General features: G+C 40.7%; 1 protein-coding gene across 1 annotated transcript in view; it reads right to left on the bottom strand.

Annotated features, from left to right (window-relative positions):
* The window catches only part of GRIA4 (glutamate receptor, ionotropic, AMPA 4), an 80,521-nt gene that overhangs the window by 18,871 nt on the left and 42,091 nt on the right, over window positions 1-19,559 (bottom strand). The gene's annotated exons all lie outside the window — the stretch shown is intronic.

The raw sequence follows: 19,559 nt of genomic DNA on the forward strand, positions 1-19,559 counted from the left end.
AAATGTAAGGCGCCTAGATTTATGATGGGAACTACAGTCACTATATGACATTTTAAAATCAGTTGATAACTAATCTGCCATGGCATTTATGCAGCTTTCATCACCTCCTGAGGAACCTTTGCACTTGTTTAAGTGTATGACTTCCTACCTTTATTACTAAGAGCCTCAACAGTCACGTATCCTAATGGTACACAACTACATCACTACTTATCCATAATTCATAATAATAAACTTTTATCTTCCTCTTTTCATGTTCAGTGATCCCTGGTGCATCCATGCCTATCAGACTTGTACACTCTTCCTAGTGGGTGTCTGCTCAGGCTTGCTTGCAGATCTGCAGAGGCATCTGGAGCAGTGGCATCATATCCTTGAAGCACCATTCATCTCCAAAGGGAGAGAAGTATCTGTGAGGTGCCGGTAGCTTAACTGCTGCTCGTCAGGGACAATATGTGGTTGAGAAAGATGGGAGTTTCTCTCTCTGAATTTGTTTAATGCTGTCTAGATCTGTCTGTCAGGGCTGAGTGGGATTTGGCAAGAACTATGTCTGTCAGTGGCATCGTCTCCTCATCAATTATGAAAGGATGCAACGTTTTCAAAGCACTCCGAGAAGGGCTGGGGAAGAGAGATTCTCTGTGGCAGGGCTCCATCAGATCTCATGGCACCAGAAACCACTGGGGCTTGTGATTCACCCTCTCTAGAGATGGCTAGTCTCTGGTGTCTGGCGGTTCCTTCTGGTCGTAGAATGGAAATTTTTTCTCTCAGTCATTAGGAGAGATAGCCTCCTGGCAGACAGGTACAGACAACGGTTATTTCACAGCTTACAGAGTGTTCCTTACAACACTGGCCCATTCGTGGGACAAATGTCAGCTTCAGGACATACCTTCACTGTCTTCTGGTGACAGCTTTTCATATCGCTCCTGCTGGAACCGAGAGAGGTCTTTGCTGGCCGGCCATGAAGTTTGGAAACTGCTTGTGTGTAGATCTGACTTTACCTAGCTTCAGTGTAGTGACACGTATACGAGATTTTCAGTACAGATAAAGTAGTTGCTTGTCTGTCCCTGCAAGTGAACATGAGAACTGTAGGCTGTAGTGGCAGTGATAACAGACTGCTCTGTGGATAAATCTTTAAGGGGAAATCAGCAGCCAGGCTGACAAATGGGATTTTGTATAAGTGCTCTAATTACGGTTCATGCTCCAGAGGGAGAGGAGCAATTGCAAAATTGGAATGAAATTGTTCATTTGTCCCTTTTGTTCTTGGAAGCAATTGGTTTTGAACCAGTCATATTTACTACAGATTCTTCCTACTCAGCTTTTAGTTACAAAGCCTATGCTTTTGGTCTGTTTGCCCCATTCAGAAAAGTAACTGTGTGACCAGCCTTGCTACTTTACAGACAAATTTCCAGTACACTAAATGTAAATTTTACCTTTGTAAGGACATTGGGACTGAGCCATAGATGAAAGATGATCCTAGAAACACTATTTCTTTGATGTTGAGCAACGTTACTTATTCTGCTAATGGCTTAGATATAGCTTGAGCCTGCTGTCTACAAAGCCAAGGTCAAAACTCCTTCGCTCTTCAAGAGGAACCAAACCAAAGTCTAATTTAATGCTGCTATGTCTAACTGTCACACTGGGTAGCAATAACAAACAGCTGCTTTGACAGTGCTACAGATGCGGCAAGGAGTGATCACTCCCGTGAAAAATGAAATGTATCTATCTCAAGGAACACCACTAACTCTCCATTCAATGAGTCACTTAAGCGCAGTTTTATTTTAAAGCAGATGGGAAGCCCTATCAATCAGTCTAGCTGTAAAAGCATCTTCATGCTATTTCCTCTAAGCTGTAGTCTCTCAAGTATGAACAGTAAAGCTCATTGAATTAGACAAAGTCCTTATGCTAAAATCCTTAGAAAGTGGTTTGTTTTTTCAATCTTTATCTTATCTTGGGTGAAGACATTACCTGATAACTTACAACTTTTTCTTCAAGCTTTTGGTTAATGACTACTTAGACCTTTTATCTGGATATTCTAAGATCAATAAAAAACAAGTAGGTGGGTTTTTTTGGCAACTAATATAAGTTTTCAAGTTTAATTTCCATGTTGAAGAGAAAAAGCTTTCTTACTTGCCAAATGTTTGCATTTGTCTTTCAAAGCATTAACAATTATCAAGGAAAATTTTCCCACAATCATTTAGAGAAGCTGCAGCTGTTTGATAGTAATCCTAGAGTAATAAATAAATAAATTAAACCCATTCATGAGAGGGTTATTTAGCTGGGTTATTAGCCATATCCATAGACACTTTCACAGCACAACAGAGAAATGGAAATAAAAAGGATGAAGAAGTAAATGTGGATGTAAGCTGCAATCATTACTCTGAAATTAAACCGTATTGTTTATAAATGTAACATATTATTGTCCTCGTCCTGTCTAGTAGGCCATGTAAAACCAGGTTAGTTTCACACTGCTTTCTCTGTTGTTTTGTTATCCAGGTCCACCTCAACATGTGGAAATAAATAATTTCCTTCTGGTCAGCAAAACACAGAGAACTTTTGCTCAACACTGCTGTTTCTTCCACAGAAATGTTGTAACTGAGAACCTGATAGGTGCAATGGTGACTAGATTGAGAATTATATACTTGAGACCTCAGAGCCAGGCTAGATCACTCATACTCATCCTAGACAGTGCTTCAGTCTGCCACAGAGCAAGACATTTTGAAACTTGAATATCTGTGGCAGAAACTGTTCTTTCATCATTAAAAAATAGGGCTGTATGCTCAATACCACACTTCGTCAAAACTCCCACTGAAGAACAATGTGTTCCTCAATAAAGGAATTGAAATCTTTGCAAGAGCAAGGGTTTAACAGTAGAAAGCAGGCAAGTGCTTTAATATTGGACTCTTAATCCTTGCTGTCACTGCACAATCCTGCCTTTTCCATTACTCAGAAGGAAACAGAGTCCTTGTATACGATAGTCAAGCCAGTTCAGCCAAAACTGCAGCCCTTGTGTTACAGCAATACCTCATTTCACAATTACTTGAGTGCATGGACATTGATTTCAATGTACGTATCACAGCTTTTTTTAAAGCTGCCTATAGAATTACAGTATGAAAAACTTGATAAGAATTAAGTCATTCTTACTTATTTAAAATCACTTTCCATGTCCCCATAAATAAATAGTCATAAGCAGTTTAAGACATTAATCAGTGTCACTTCTTTTTTCAAAGAGCCTACTTGTGCCAACTGCAGATAAGCCTTTCACCGTCAGCAAAAGATAAAACTGCTCAGACAGATGACAGTGCAACTACCCAGTTCCTTGCAAAATAACATCTACGATTCTAGACAGGGATACCTCATCTGCTACCCAAAAGAATCACAGTAGGGTGCTTGCCCATAGCCCAGGAAAACCTGGCAGAGAGGTCTGCTTTGACTTCCAGTGAGTCTGGGTCATGGCAATGGTTAACAGATGACCCATTCCTTGGACTTGTCCATACAAAACAGTGAGGCAGACATTCAATAAATGACCTGAATGCTATGGCATACACTACCGTGACACCTAGCAATTACATGCTCAATCACAGGAGAGGCATTTGCGAGGCTGATAAGAGACACACAAAGATCCCTGCACCACGAGGGAAGGAGACAGAGGCCCACGCTGGGGACCACAGCAGTGAACATCATGAACACTGCCGGAAATTTGAGATAGCCATTGGGACACAGCATGGGAGGGGGCACCAAATTCTGTCTAATGCAACACTTTAAGCACCTATTTCAGCACAGCATCTCTAAGAAACCAGAAACCAAAACATGAAGTGCATCCTGCACAGTAAGATCAAGCCTATTTTCAACAGCCTAATGCCCAGAGCTTGAATCCACGCAACAGGTAGAAAAAACTGTCTCCAGTCTGATTAGACTTGAATAAGTATCCGCAGTCTCAGCTGCAACTGCTTTTTGTTTATGTCTTTCAGCTCCCAAAATCTCTGGATGCATAGTGGTTCATGGGATGAGTGAAAAGCACCACCCATCAGCACCGCTCAGCACCACCCATGAATGCAATTCAGAGGACTCAGCCTTGGCCTGAGCACATGTAGGGAAGGAGACCTCCTCCATCAAGTCAGGTCTCAGAATACCTGTTTTTGAATACTAAATGGTGTAAAGGCACAGACAGGTCCCAAAGTATTCATTACAACAAAGGCAGGATCTCTGCTTGGAGCATTTAATAACAACCTTTTAGGCAACTGGTAGAGTTTTGCCAGGAAAACTTAAATGTCTTAGCTATTTAAGCAGGTTTGACATTTTCTCAAATCCCTTTGCTCAACTTGGTCTCATAAATTCTGGGTAACTGGCATGTTGGATAGCAAAATACTTCCCCGAATCCCGGGCAGATTCTTGGTGAAATTCTACCATTATCTTTACAGACGGCGGCACTGTTGTTTAACCGCTTAGCACTGGGGATGTTGTTCACTTGAAATAACGAACAAGCAGGATGTGCAAAAATAACATGACTCACTAATGAGACACAGAGACAGCTTTGCTTAAACTGCAGCCGTATTGCCCAGCGTATTGTCCTAGAACCACGGGTGCCACCACCGCAGTTACTGAGGCAGAAGCAGAGACCCTGACCCTCTAAAAGGCTTTTCAGAAATCATTCCTGCAAGGATTTGAAAGCCTCAGAAATCGCTCAGTCACTTAGAAGTCACATTGCGTAGAGGGATGCCACCTCTGTTTAACCTTAAGTTCTCTGAACGTACAGCAAACTTCAAACAAAGAGTACTTGAATGAGTACTTAAATGATCGAAGCACCGTAGGTGAGCCATACGCAAGGTATGGACCAACTGACAAAATAAAGGGATTTGCTCTTTATTCCAGTAAAATCCATGACTACATTGTCATATAAGTTTGTTGTATATATACTCTTATACAAGTAGTGCCTGGAAAGAAGTGGGGATCAATAAACTACTGCACAGTGGGAAGTGAGGCCATGGATGCGGTGGTGCATCCGCAGGAAGAGTTCACTGAAGGAACAAGCTTTCCCAGGACCACAACGTCACAGCCAGCGACCTGTTGGCAATTGATGACGTGTCTCAAGCAACTCAAAGCTCATTTTCTTCCTTGCACTTTGGACGTCTCTCCCTGCAGCTACCTACTGACGCAGCCATCTCCTAGAGAAGCCCCTTGGCACTCCTGGCACAGGCTGGAGGGGGTCCTGCCTTAGGACAAGTCAGAGAGAGATCCTGGTGAAACCCAGTTCAGTGACCTTATTTCAGTGATGTGAATCACAGTTATTCTCTCATGATCTAATCCATGTCCAGCCCACGTGGCTTGGGAAGAGGAGGTCACAGCTGCCCGAGAGCCTCCCCTCGCCGCACAGCCTAGCGCTTCCCGCGTGCAGCTGAGGATCTGTCTCAGACATACTTAGTGAAACACAAGTGGGTGCATTTTTATAGCTTGTTCACATCATCTGTTCAAATGATTTTAAATGGGAAAAATTAAAATGCAACCTTACCAAGCAAAAAATTAAAACCTGCTCATCTTCTGAGCTGTTTACTTTAACCGTGTTTTGAAAAGTGCTGATGGCAGATTGTAACATGACTCAAATGCAGCACGGTTTAAGGGTGTTTGACAATTCATCAAGAGAAATTAAGTGTAAAGCTGCATGACACTGGCTGAATATGTTTAATAAATTAGGAATGAAACAAGCACTCTGTTAATGAGGAAGATGTAGCCAAAGCTTACATAATTCTACACTCGGAAGGCTTGAATGATCAATAATGCAAATATTAAAAAAGAGGGCTAATGCAAAAGCATTTTAACAGAAAAAACAACCTAAATTTTAATGACAAAGGGTCAACTTTGAAATCATGCTTTTTAAAACACATTCAAAAATTTATAGGAATAATTTTTGTACTGGGATTTATAAAGGTTTGCATGCTGTAATACTATTTGTATGAAAAAATTGTATTCAGATACCAAAGCACAGCACATATCAAGACATTTTCACATGTAGCTGATAGTTCAAACAAAACAGTCCTTGACACTTGTTCTGATAGCTTGCCCAGCATTTATATTAAATAAAGAACTACCAGTATTCAAGCTGTGAATCTTCACAACAATACTAGATCTTCTGCAGTGAGTCTCTTGGGCTTTCTTGCTAAACTCTGCCATTGCTATATATATGCTTATTGGAGAAAGGATGTATCTGGCCATCTCAGTTGAGTGCCCAGGCCCAGCTGAGGATCCACCAGGACAGTGGATGCCTCTTGAATTCCGTCTTGCAAAATCCACATACCCCTGAGGAACTGACTGGCCTGTAGAAAGCCAAAAGTTTTGCAAAAAAAGTTATGGGCAGGTTGTGTGCTGCATTAAAAGCTAATATCATTTATAAATGTTATTTAAAAATCCCCTGTCCAATTGCATTTAGAACACTTCTTCCAGAACAATATCTCAAAATATTCTACACACACTAACAAAATATCTTTACAAGAGTGTATATGTACTGTTACTCTTTGTTTAGAGATGGGAAATTTAAAGCAGCACTCAAATACTTTTCGATTGTGGCTAATTAAAATAATTATAACACTCTACGTTTAGCCATCCAAATAAGATGCTTAATTTTCAGGGGCACTGAGTATTTACAGCTTCTATGTATATCCTAAGTATGCAGCTTAGTTACTTGAACTGAGCTTTGTAAACAAATATGAGCCAAACTGACACCTTGAGGATCAGCAGGAGTTCCAATTAATGGGAGACCCACCACTGCTAAAAATTGCCATAGCTACTTTGAATTCAAAGAAGTTCTGACAATTTACACCAGCCAGAGGTCTGATGACTGTAGTTTAAAATATTTATATAAATTGAAAGCTGTTTTGCAGCAAGATATTCCAATTACAGTATGCAAACACTTCTTGGCACAAGTAATTAAATATATATTTTACTTGTGTAAAAACAACAGCAGTTGACCCAGGAAGACAACTCAGCTTGTTTCTCTCCTTTATACAAAGCTATGCTGTAAATAAAAAGCACACAAAATTGTCCCTAGAGTAACTGTTCATATTAGTTCAGTATACAGTCTTTAGTAGCACCAGAAACACTAGTTTCTCCCAACTCTGAGATATTTTAATTTTCACTAATAACTACCTAATCCTGTTCTCATTGAGCAATACCACTTTTCAAAGTACAATTTTTCTTGCTGGTTGCAGTATACACAGAATTATGTGAACAGGCTGCTGCAGTCCAACACCTGCAACTCAAACTACATGTTTTAAAGCCTTGAAAGGGATTTTTCGTAAGTGTCTCAGCACCAGCGTAGCACTGTCTGCACACTGCAGGAATTGCTCTCAGGATAAGCTCAGCCCACTGCCAACTGCCTCGAAACTCTTTCTGACCTCAGAAACATCAGGAATCCTGAGCCCTTCATGGTTTTTATACATTTGATATTGCTGAAAGCACTTACAATAATATTTTAAAATTTGAAATGTATAAAATGAGCATTTTTAAATACATAGCCCCCAAATACTTAATGCTTTCAGATGGGGTAACATTCACCTCTGGCACGGCTGGCAGAAAGCCTTTTGCCTTTTTATACCTTAGGTGAAGCAGATCTTGGCTCACGGTGTTATCGCAGCAGGGTGTTTGGATGCTGTTTCACCTGCCTTTCCAGAAACCCCTAAATTTAGGGGCTCCCGACTGAGAGAAAATGGTAGTGTTGGCACAGACAGGTGGGGATTTTGTGGCAGGGCACAGGATGTGGTTCAGTGCCAGGCAGAGTTTCCATCAGTGATGGATTGGCACTGCTGAAAGACAGGGAGTAATAGCTTGTGGTGGGGGCTGCAGCAGTGAAGCTCTATCACATCTCATGCTGTCCCTCTCCTCTCCTACCTGGACTGCATTAGTGCAGGTCTCTTTAAATGACATTATGGTACGTTATCGAGGCACATGCTGTTGAGACTCCTTATGTCACTCCATCCACAAGAAAAAGCCAAACGCTGCAGTTTACCGTCTGCACAAATGATCTATTTGTTTTTCGAATGGATGACTCGATTTTAACAGACTTGAAAACATTATTCATCATTACTGATGTTGGTTAGCAGATTTAAATTTTCTTTTACATAATATCTTAGCCATATTTGTAAGGCATTTTAAGTTTATGCTTCTGAATGCCAGAGTGACTACTTTCACCCAGAATGAGGCTAGGAAAATTGTATCTCTTCTGGATGCAATTCATTGCTTATTGAATAGAAATAAGGTGTGGTTCCTTGTAACTTAGAAAGTTGTTCCTTCTTTATATGCATCTCAATCCATTTAATAATTAATTAGTTAACTAATAGTTAACTAATAGTTATATATATAACTATATAACTACATATAACTATAATAGTTATATAGTTAACTAATATAACTATTAGTTAATAGTCTAATAGACTACTAGAAAGCCTATTAAGATCACAGACTCTGGCCACCCTACACAGAGGAAGATTTTACTACATCAAAATCTTCCAGCACAAAGCAGGTGGCAGCTGTTTCAGCAGCTTCTAATTTTTCACTCCATTCAACATGTCCCAGCAGTGGCAGAAATGTTCTACGTTCGACTGAGCACTTCACAGCTTTCATCCACAGGAAGACCCAGCCCGAGACTGAATCATTTATCCCCAGAAGAAATGTTACTGTGACCTCCAAAAACAGTCAGGACTCATTGCTGACTCTTGTTACAAATCATGGAAAGGAAAATATCCTGTTGAACTCACTGCAAAAATTAGGTTGTCTGGTTCCTAACCAGCCCTATGTCTCAATGTGCTATATAAATGTATGTTCTGTTCAGTGGGTAGCGCGGCAGCTAATATAATAAACCCGAGATCTTTCTTAATGCAGTACTGAACATATCTGGCACTTTTGGAGACTGGTTCAAATTCAGTAATATTTGATGAGATTTCACTATCAGAATTCTCCAGTTTTTCATTTATACCAGGCTGAATCTCACCCTTTATGACCATATAATGATAAGATGGCTAAGAGGAACTATATTTGACATGATCTTCTTCTGTTATTTTATTCCTTATGATATGTTACTGTATTTTCCTCCTTGCAAGCAGCAAGACCTCGTAACAGCAACTGATTAGTTTAAGATGTCAGTTTAAGATTAAGAAATGGTAAAAAAACTTCAGGAGTCACAATGGAGTGACTTCTACAAGCAAAGATGCTCAACTGAGCATCTCGGCATGCCTTTTCTGCAAACTACTTCACTAGCAGCTTAAGATGCTCCCAAAAAGTGATAGAAGTCCTCTACCCCAGCTAGTATTTCTGAAATGTCCTCAGAGCAGTCATACAAAATGAGTTGCATTTAACCACTCAGGGTGACAGAGACATAGGTATCTGTGTCAAGAGCCACGGTGAGAGGGGAAAAAACCCTCCTGCCATTTTCTCAGCAGCTGCAACTGGAAAAAACATGAGCTTACTGTTGTTGCTCTTCTCAGGAATTCACAGAGGAGCCAGATTCAGTTGAATTCATAAAGAGCAGCGTGACCAGCAGGTCGAGGGAGGGGATTCTGCCCCTCTGCTCCGCTCTGGTGAGACCCCCCCTGCAGTCCTGCCTTCAGCTCTGGGGTCCTCAGCACAAGAAGGACATGGACCTGTTGGAGAGAGTCCAGAGGAGGCCACGGAGATGATCCGAGGGCTGGAGCACCTCTGCTGTGAGGACAGGCTGAGAGAGTTGGGGTTGTTCAGCCTGGAGAAGAGAAGGCTCCGGGCAGACCTTAGAGCAGCCTTCCAGTACCTAAAGGGGGCTTATAAAAAAGATGGGAAGAAGCTTTTTAGTAGGGCCTGTTGAGATAGGACAAGAGGTAGTGGTTTTAAACTAAGAGAGTAGATTCAGACTAGATATAAGCCAGACATTTTTTACGATGAGAGCAGTGAAACATTGTCACAGGTTGCCCAGAGCAGTGGTAGATGCCCCATCCCTGGAAACATTCACGATCAGGTTGGACGGGGCTCTGAGCAACCTGATCGAGTTGAAGATCCCTGCTAATTGCAGGGGGGTCAGACTAGATGACCTTGAAAAGTCCCTTCCAACCCAAACTATTCTATGATTCTATGAATGTCTACATTTTTATTTTAGAAACTAATCCACAGTTTTAGGTGCTGTTTCCAATCAGCACCAATCTTTGGTAAGTCTGGTACGACTCTTCAGCCACCAAGTCCCAGTCTCACCTTAATGAGAACGAAGCGTGAAATGACTGCAAAGCCAAACACCATCAGCACACTGTACAGTAATGAAAGTGCTGTAATACAAGCAGTCTGCTCATCCATTAATTCTTTCCTAGTAAGGAAAGCAACTCCACACGGGAAAGCTACAGGGCAAAACTGCCATTTGCTTCTGAGGGAATTCATTCACTGACATCAACGTCCACAAAGGTATTAAAGTAACATGGCCACTGTGTCAAAAGCCATTGCCAACACAAATCAGGATGGATGCTTGATTTTTACTGTTCCCAGAAACGGACCACTAATTCGTAAGATCTGCACGGCTGATACAGTGTTGTCAGATCTAAACTTAGACTGAGAAGAGGCACGAGAGATTTCGGTAACTCTACATGCTTCTTTGTGACTCCATGCTGATGTTTTTTGTAAAGAAGGATTAGAAGGAATGCAGTAAGTGGAAAGATTCCTGCTAAGAGATGGTTTCTTAGGCTTTGGTCTAATTATAATGCAAGCACTTTGAAGTTCATTATTTTAATCAGAAGCAGAGACTGAGAGAAAAAACAGGGGGTTCATTCCCCAAGTGGGAACTCTAGCTGCAACTGCAATGCAAACAATAAATAATACCGCGTAACTTGAGTCTTAGTGAAATGCTGGCTTGTGTTTTGCCTAATGGCAGATCAATACCATACAAATGAAGCAATTACAGTTGTGTCATATAAAGCCTTATTTGGTCAGCAGCCAAACTGGGGATTAGCTGGAAGAGTTCCTAGGACTTTCTGTCTGAATATTATCGCAGAAGTTAATGAGGAAGATCTGATAGGCTGAGACAAACATAAATGGTGCCAGCAACCAAACGAGATGGTCGGCCCAATAGCCAGTGTTCTGATAATTAAAATGCCCTGAAGCCAGCTGAACATCAGTCCAAGATCAGGTGAAATTATCAGACAAGGGCAATCCAATCCCTCTGGCAACCAGCTATATAATGTTGCCACCATCAGTACAGCTATGTACACAGCAGCAAATGCAAATACACCAGCACTCATACCAGTCAGACCAAGCACAGTCACGTCAATACAGTAATACTCATGCTTGTAATGTTTCAAATACAGGAAACCAGGCTATACAGAAACCAAGGTATGGAAATTACTAATAGATCTCCGCAGTGGATATGGCGATGCCACTAATGTAACCGCTGTTGTCCTGAACACATGTCCACATGCCACTTTTAATAAAAAAAGCTGGAGGGAGTGGAGTCCACTGGTGACGGAGATTTCTGCTATTGCTTTCTAAAGGGAACACAGAACAACATGTGGTCACAGACTATAGACTGTTTAAGAAACCGTTTGTTGAAGTTACATTTTCCCTATTGTTTTGTCTCCAAAACTGTTTCATTGATCAAAGACACTGAGAAATCTACTGTGGGGTTTGTTCTGAGGCATACACCTCCATGGATTTGAAATAATCATTTGAAATAATCAATAAACATCTGAAGTAGGAATGGACTTTAAATACTCACAGCGTAAAACCCACTATGCTATTAAGCTTTGCTGTCCCTCTGAGGTTGACAGGCAATTGTCATTACCCTCAATTTGCAAAGGTGAATCTGAAGTGTGAAGGTGAACTGATCTCCTCCAAGACTCCCAGGAGATGGGGGCAGGATCATAATTAAGCTCATCAGTAGGACATAACTTCAGTCAATCACACTTCATTGCCGCTCAGAAATCTTTGGGCCTTTTCAGGCAAGTGTTCATAGAGGATTTATCCTTCTGGCCTCCCAATGGAAATCGTTTCCTAGAGACAGACTAAGCTTAAACTGTGCACATTCCCTCAACTCAGTCTTTAACCATGAGACACTCCTAATTTTTCCGCATACCCTGCCAAAAGTGAGAGACAGCCAACCTGAGTGGTCTGAGTCCCGTAAAAAAAACTCCTCCATCTTTTGTCCCCACCCTTGGGGGTTGCACAAAAGTCCCTGCTGTCAGTCACTCAGCAGCCTTAGGAAGTTAAGGGCTCCCTTTGCCCTGGCAAAGCAGAGATATGAAGCACTGCCACTTATTTCACTGAGTTCAGAGACTCTCACTCTCTTTTACTTTTTCAGTATGAGAATGGGATTTAGATGAGAACAATCTGATTGACTTTTGATTCATAGAAATCATAACTAAAGCCTAGTGGTCAGGAGCAGCTTCTGTACAAGTTGGGGAGAGGACCTTCTACTATGCAGAAAGCTTAAACAACCCTCTCTATAAGCTCCTACAACTTTCCAAATACTCCTGTAGTTCCAGGAGATGGAATGTGATGGCTGAAGATGTCCTTTTCACATCCATAATTGTCAAAAAAGGATCATAGCATAGAATGCAGTCTGGAAGGCACCTCAGGAGGTCTCTGGTCCAACCTCTTGTTCACACAAGGGTCAGCTCTGAGATCAGACCAAGGTGCTCAGGGCTTCATCCAGTCACGGTTCAAAAACCTCCAAGGATGGAGACTGCACAACCTTTTTGGGCAACCAGTGTCACTGTCAGGCTGTCCTCAGGCAGCCAGGGGAAAAAGTTCCTCCTTACATCCAGTCTGAACTTCTGTTTCAGTTTATGCCCGTTGCCTCCTACCTTCCCGCCCTGCACCACTGTGAAGAGCCCAGCTCCCTCTCCTCGAGGGTCTCCCCACAGGCACTGGGGGCTGCTGTTAGGTCCCCCCAAAGCCATCTCTGCCCCAGGCTGAACAAGTCCAGCTCCCCCAGCTTCTCCTCACAGGGCTAGTGCTCCAGATCCAGCTCCATCTTGATTACTTTCCACTGAAATTGCTGCAATTTATCGATGTTTTTCTTGATTTAGGAGGCAAAAAAAAAGATGTAATATTCTAGATGTGGTCTGAATGTTTGCAATGATTTCATTTGATGCCACAATATCTTCTCCCGTGGTCTACAGATTGGATGAACTAAAAGCACTCTAATTGGAAACTGCCTTGGATAATTGCCCACTATCTAAAAGAGATGCCAAAAGTAGCAGCCTGCTTATTTAATTGTGATAGGAAAAATTTCTAAATCCTCAAGAAACTCTGATGACTTTCTGTTCACTTTCAACTACACTTTCATACCCTGAGTTTGCATTATTTAAACTCTGCACAACCAGAACTAATTGTCAAGTCTTTATGTGGACTTAAAGGGAAAAAATATCATTAGCAGGTATAGAATATAATTAAAATAGTCTCATATACTGATTAAAACCTGAGGAGATGGATCTTAGAAAGTGCAGAGCATCTGAATGTGGGTTGGTCCCACAGTTTTGTACACAGAAGGACATCATCTTTTTAATTAAAACCAACAAAGAAATGAGCATCAACCTACATCCTGGCTCTTACTGTTTTATGTTGCAACCAGTAAAAAGCTTTTGTGGAAACTTCCAAATTCAAAATTTTTGTTGAAAATGTAAAAATCTGAAAAATTGCCTAGTAATATTTGCATTTAGGCACCTAAAACCTGGGTGATTTGACTTATCTAGAAAAAGTTGAGATACTCTGTAGGAAATAACTCAAAGATTTCTAACCAGGTCTGATGAGTTTTTCTGAGACTCAGAGTTTTAAGATCCAAAACAGATTTGAACCACACAAATGACACAATGTAAAATGCTATTAAAAGAATTTCCACACTGCTGTGTGCAAAATCAGGTGCCAACATCCATACCAAGGAAGTCAAAGGTCTCATTCTAAATGCAAAAGCCTCTCTTAAGACACAGTTGCAAATTTTGGCTGCACTAAATGGAACCATATAAGCAACAGCTTGGAATGAGCCTAATGTGTAATTATGTACCAAGAAAACTTATTCTGGAGGTAACAGATGGGCTGCCAGATGTTGGGGCTGCTCTCACCTGCAGATCTTGTTCATCCCTGCTGCGAGTAACGGAAGATGCAAGGGATCCGGCTCTTCCTGTGCACAGATGCTATTCCTGTCCCCGTTGGGGTGGGGAAAGAAAAAAAAAAGCTCTGTCTTCTCTGGGTCCCGGAGGCAGATTATTCTTTTAATGTGTTCTTTTAGAGTAGAAAGAAATAACTGAAGTGTAACAATAAAATAGGTCTCTCTGTCAGGCCAGGCTTGGACCACTTTCATCCCATTGACTTTTGCCTTTAAAAAAGTGCAGGGAAAATTGTAGTCAAACTTTCACTACAGAGAACCGCCAATCCTGCCAAAAACTGTTAAGAGAGTCTCACTCAACAAAAGAGCACACAGCATTGTTCAGCATCACGCGATTCGCTAAAATTCATGGTTAAATAGGAGTTAAATAATTTTTCAGCTTTTATTTAAGCTCTTACTCAGTGCCTTAATTGGAATGGGAAGCAGAGGAAGGAAGGCAGAAAATGGGAGTAAGGCTTCTAGCTAGAAAAGTAGAGAGAGACTTTAGCAAAGGATATCTAGAGATAGTTGAGAAAAAGAGAGTAGTTTTGACTGTACTTCCCACCCCACATAAAGTAGACCAGTCAGCAAAGGATATCTAGAGATAGCTGAGAAAAAAAGAGTAGTTTTGACTCTACTTCCCACCCCACATAAAGTAGACCAGTTCAGAGAAATAACTACTGATCAACCACAAGTCATCATTTTATCATACAATCTTTTAAACTTGTATTGCTCAGTGAGATGCATCTATGGTCATTTTTATCTGGAATCTGAGCATCTTGGGAACATCTTGCTGATATTGGAAAATAGCCACATTTTAGGGATGTTGTGCCAAGACACAGAGTAGCTTAAATTCTATATTAAACCTCCTGAATCCTGTTGTGTGCTTTTTTCATTGGCAACATCTTTTCGTCTTTTGTTCTGGGATGTTCACTCCCTCCATAATGCCTACTCTGTTGCACGGCATGCCAGTCTAAGATGCTGTTCTCAGATCAAAGAAACCACGAGAAAGAAAATAAACTTTTTCCCCTACTTTTGACTTGGGATTTCTCACAAGAGTCAAGGTTGCATAAAAACTAAATGGTCATTTTATGTCTCAGGAGTCCATCTAGTACTTGCTGTCAATTGGAAGTGGGTAGCTTTGCAACTACCACACAGATTAATCGCACACTGTTTTTCAGGTGCTGTTTGTTCCCCAAATGTCAGTTCCACGGAGAGGTATTGTTACGAGCTGCTGAGATGCCTTTCAGTGGCCTGCTCCCTTGCTTTAGTCTACCTACAATTTACCTGGACAATTATTATCTTGGTGGGATAGACCTTTTACTTGGCGAGAACTGTACCATCAACTTCAAAGGGCAGCTGGCTTGTGCCCTTAATGAATACATATTCTGAAGCCTGGCAGTTTCCTGGGAATTGACACCTAAACAGTCAGAGAGTTGTAATGAAAAGAAGAGAGAGAAATAATAACGAGCTGCATTGTTAAAATATAACAGGCTGCATCTTGCCCTCTGCTGAGCTGCTTTATGAGGGATCTGGGAAACGGCAGGGAAAAGGGCAGAAGAAATTTATTTCTGAAGTGCCAAGAAAGCAGAGTTTGTTCCTCAGAGGATCTACAGATCGGAAATAATGGTAACCCTTTTGTATCCCACTGCCACACTCTGGGGATTAATGCTTATCAAACCTTGGCAAATGTACAGAGAGTCAGTAAGACGTGTGCACAGCAATGGTATCAGTATTTTTGAGATCTTCTGGTTTTCACTGATAAGTTTTAGGGAAGTTCATTGGTTATACTTAAATATATGTCCTTTTTTACCTGACAGAGAAGTGAACAGCCTGGCAAATTTCATTCGGGCAGATATGATATCATGAAGCTCCTATTCTGTTTGCATGCGAATACTTCTGAAACAGACAAACAAAACAAGAACTGCGGGGTTTTTTTTGATGCCTTGATTTCTTTCTGATTGTAGAAAAGGAGCCCGTTATGAAACTTGTCCTGGTGCTAACTACCACGGACTGGCCCACGCAATGCTTCTGTAGGACAGCACAGAAATTTCAGCTTTAGTAATCACTGAATATCAGAAGGACAAAGCTCCTGTATAAATATCTTGTAAAAAAGGAAAACAAACTAACAAAAAAGCCTCATCATGCTCTTAAGCCAGTGCCAAAGCTGAAGAGACAGAATGGTAATTTCACCTTTTATACGGATTATACTGCTAATTTAAAAATAACTATTGCCATTGCAATGTTTAGATAATAAAGTACCTTTCTAGGCAATAGCTTTACTGGTGTTTCCATGCTCTGCCCTTTCACTCCTGCTCAGAAGCATCTCGTTTCACAGCTGTTCTCACTAAAATCCTAGCACCTTCCCTGGAGTCAGGGGCAGGATGATATTAGCAGAGAGGTACCAGAATGTGATTGTGGGACCAAAATGGGAGCTGGGCCTCTTGGAAGAGCTATACCTACCATCAGTTGCTTCTAATGTCATTCATAATGTAGGAAAACAGAAACGGCAACAGAACAAATTCCTGTGACTTTTGCTCTCTCCTCCAGACCACGGACAGTTTTGTTCAATTATGAATCCCCCCCTGAAGTCTGAGAGTGAAAAATTCCTGCAAGTGGCAATGAAGAAATAGGCTCTGTGGGCAAGGTAGATCAGAGATGGCTCTTTGAAGTACTTGAAAGACATTACTGATGTGTTTTGTGGGTTTTTTTTTTGCCAGGACAGAGAGAATTCAGTGAGTGCAGCATCATGGAGACTAATGAGTTGTTTTCTTCTAAAGATACAAATATCAGAAACTCTCTCAATAATAATGCTCTTCACTACAATTTGATAACTTAAGTCAGGATTATTACAATTTCCTGCCTCTATATGTAAAAATTGCAAGAAAGGGCAAAATTCCCCCAAGTAGGGTATTTTGCTTAAATACATTTGCTCGTACATCTTGCAATGGAGCTCATTAGCCATCATCAAATTTTCCTCTTTTTTTATTACACTCTTTTTGTATGGAGAAGACCCTTATCTTGATCACAAATTATAAAATTAATCCAATAGGCATCACTGGGGAACAGAGCAAGCTGGGATTCTGATCTCTGTTCTCAAGGCTTTATTTTTACTTTTAAAACAAATACTCTGTTTTGAGACAGAAATAACCCAGGTAACCAAAATTAAGTACGCCTCCCAGGCTCAGCTGAAAGAACAACCTGCTAACATTCATTGCCAGGCTCTCTCTTCGATGATCTTCTTTTGACCCCTGACTTTTACATTCCTTGCTAAGCAGTGGCCCACGGTCTGCTTTTTTCCCTAGTAAATGTTATTTTTTGTTGACAGAAAACCCAACAAGCTCTGAAGGATCTGACCTGCTTGAGAAATATCCAGGCTATAAGCTCTGACACTGAATAGGTAATGGGGTGGTAATTCAAGCCTTGTTATGCCTACAGTGAAGGGAAGAATATTATGCAAAGTCATACAGTATGATCCACACCATCAGTCAAACAGGATAATGTCTACAATATGCATAAAATGTTATAGATCACATTCTAGTTTTCAAACCATTTCGTATCACAGAAAGAAATGACCTTGTAAAATCTTGCTAAGTGAAACTCCTGACTAAAATCCTGGTTTTGTAAATATCAACAGACTACCCCATAGCTATGCAGGGATTTTTGCTTTCTCCACTGCCCCTTGCTTTAAAAGAATAGAGGTCAAACTCAGTAATTTCACATCCCTCATTTTTATCCTCAAACCTGCATTATTCACCAGTTGCTTCTGTATCTTCTCTACATCAAACACAAATAACATCAGTTTCTAGCTCTTACGGTGCTTTGCTGAAATGATTGCCTCTGTGGATAACACACTAATTATGGGCAAGACCAGCCATTCTGGCAGAAGAGAAAAAAAGGAACCTGCTTCCTTTGCATCTCTTCTCACTGTGAAGGTGGCTTGTCTTCAGAATGATCTGGAGAGGTCTTTGGACGCCAGTGTTGCCAGCTGGAGGACAGCTAGCCAGCAGAAGAAACACTCTCTCTTCTCTCCAAATTGCCAGAACAATGCTCAAAGGCATGTAGGGCACAGACCTCACCATGGTGACCCAAGCGTACCTTACCTTTACCTATTTCTGTACCTTTCTAGAAACAGGAACACACCATTGAGTAAACAAGGCAGCCCAGATGCATAGAAACACCACAAGCTAGAATAGCTACATCAACAATACCGGTTAAAAAATAAAAAAAATCTATGAACTTCTTTTGAAAACTGAACAATATAGGGTACACCGAAGAGTGGTTCAGGGAAATGCTTACTTTATGATACAACACAACTTGCACAAGAAAGCTTCACTCATGGGAAAGGTCTGGTTTTGTGAAGATTCATGAATTTCCACAGTACAAAACCTTTGAGAAATACTAGTGGAAGAAGTCCTCTGTAGTAAAGAAATTTTGACTCTGTAAGTAACTTGGGTGGTGCGTTCAAATATTTTTTTCTAGTTTTCTTCTTACTCAGAGGGAATCTGTGACTATCATACCATTTTTTGTACACACAAATCCAATTTTATAGAAATCATAAGAAACCAGAGAACGTAAGAAGTTTTGGTGGAAACATTTTTATCTACCCTTATGGGTTACTGCTGTGTAATGTCTCTGATCCTTTTCACACAGAGCTTAGTGTGAATTATCAGTTCACCAATCTACAAAACCAGGGTAAAAAAGAGAACTTGGGTATATATCAGAATAACATGTTAAGTTCACAATAAACAGCTTTGGCAGTGAATGATGATCTGGAAATTCCTTCCACAATAAATTCTTTATACTCTGGTCTCCAAAAACATCAAGGATAGAACTTGATAAAAAGTTTAATGATCCCATTGGAAGAAATCTGATGATAGCATCAGATTTACCCTTATTTTCCCAAGCTTGTTTCAGGTCAATGAAAAACACATCCAAAAAAAAGAATAGGGAATATCCCATCCTATGTAAGGTCTGCCAAAATTTTGTATGAATGAGCACGCATTACCAAAATACATTTTCCTTCAACACTACATTTCTAACTAAGGGACCATACTGGATATGTCCTTGAAAAGCAAAGGTAACATTGTCAGCTGTAGTACCACATTGAAACGAAGCAATGAAAGAATGACAGTTTTAGAGATTTACCTCAGGAAAACAAGGACTAGATGAAGTCACTAAGATCAAGATGGTAGTTTATAAAGCCCATGCACACAAAGACTCCTTTCATAAAAGATCTTTACCTTATTCACATAAACTCACATGTTTCATCAAGAAAAAGTTGCCTCCACTACAGACCCCTCATTTCTAGGGTAAATCTCTTTAAAGTATTGCACAATTATATAAAACAGGAGAATCCATACAATGTTGACAGGGCACTGTTGGGATGCATTTTGCACCCCAAGCACTCTCCAAGGCACTCCTCCTTTGCAAGGGATGGAAACTAAAATCCATAGCTTCACTCACGTTGGACTTTGAGCTTCACACC

This window comes from Cariama cristata, unplaced genomic scaffold (assembly GCF_000690535.1).
Source record: "Cariama cristata isolate BGI_N322 unplaced genomic scaffold, ASM69053v1 scaffold2286, whole genome shotgun sequence".
NCBI classification, from domain to species: domain Eukaryota; kingdom Metazoa; phylum Chordata; class Aves; order Cariamiformes; family Cariamidae; genus Cariama; species Cariama cristata.